The sequence below is a fragment of the Ipomoea triloba genome, chromosome 6 (genome assembly GCF_003576645.1).
Source record: "Ipomoea triloba cultivar NCNSP0323 chromosome 6, ASM357664v1".
Lineage (NCBI taxonomy): Eukaryota > Viridiplantae > Streptophyta > Magnoliopsida > Solanales > Convolvulaceae > Ipomoea > Ipomoea triloba.
In genome coordinates this window covers 23,601,775-23,602,336 of record NC_044921.1, presented here as the reverse complement: position 1 = coordinate 23,602,336, position 562 = coordinate 23,601,775, and positions in this window count along the sequence as shown.

Sequence of the window (562 nt, the reverse complement as noted above, 5' to 3'; positions counted from 1 at the left end):
ATCATTACCAGAAGTATCTTACTTACTGTATATGAACAGCATTTAATAATTTTGGCGCATTGTATATTACTCGCAATTACGTTTCTCCTTTGAGGATTTGTTTACCAGTTAAAACCTTCACGCAATTATAGACCGGCAAATTCAAAAACGCCGCCTTAGCCGCCGGCGAGACCATCGGTATCGCTGTCGCGGTCAACCGTCCGACACCTTGTACACGAGGCAGTTGTATTCACGCATCGCGAAGCTTCTATGGATGTAAACCCTTCTCGGTATTCCGAATTCTCTCACTTCTACATTTTTGGTGTTCCGTTTCCAACACGGGAGTTATAGATTCTCACAGATAACGAAAACGGGAATTTCATTTTCCATGATTACTTTGATTAGTAGTAACTCACGTCTCACGGGCCAAAGGCCCTGTGGTCAAGTGATTCTCCCAAGTGGGAGGTCATGGGTTCGAGTCTCAGTGGGGTCAATGTTGACTTTGTTGGACTCCAGAAAATATATGGATAGATACTACATATAACAGGTCAATAGTATTCCAAAAAAAAAAAAAAAAAAAAAA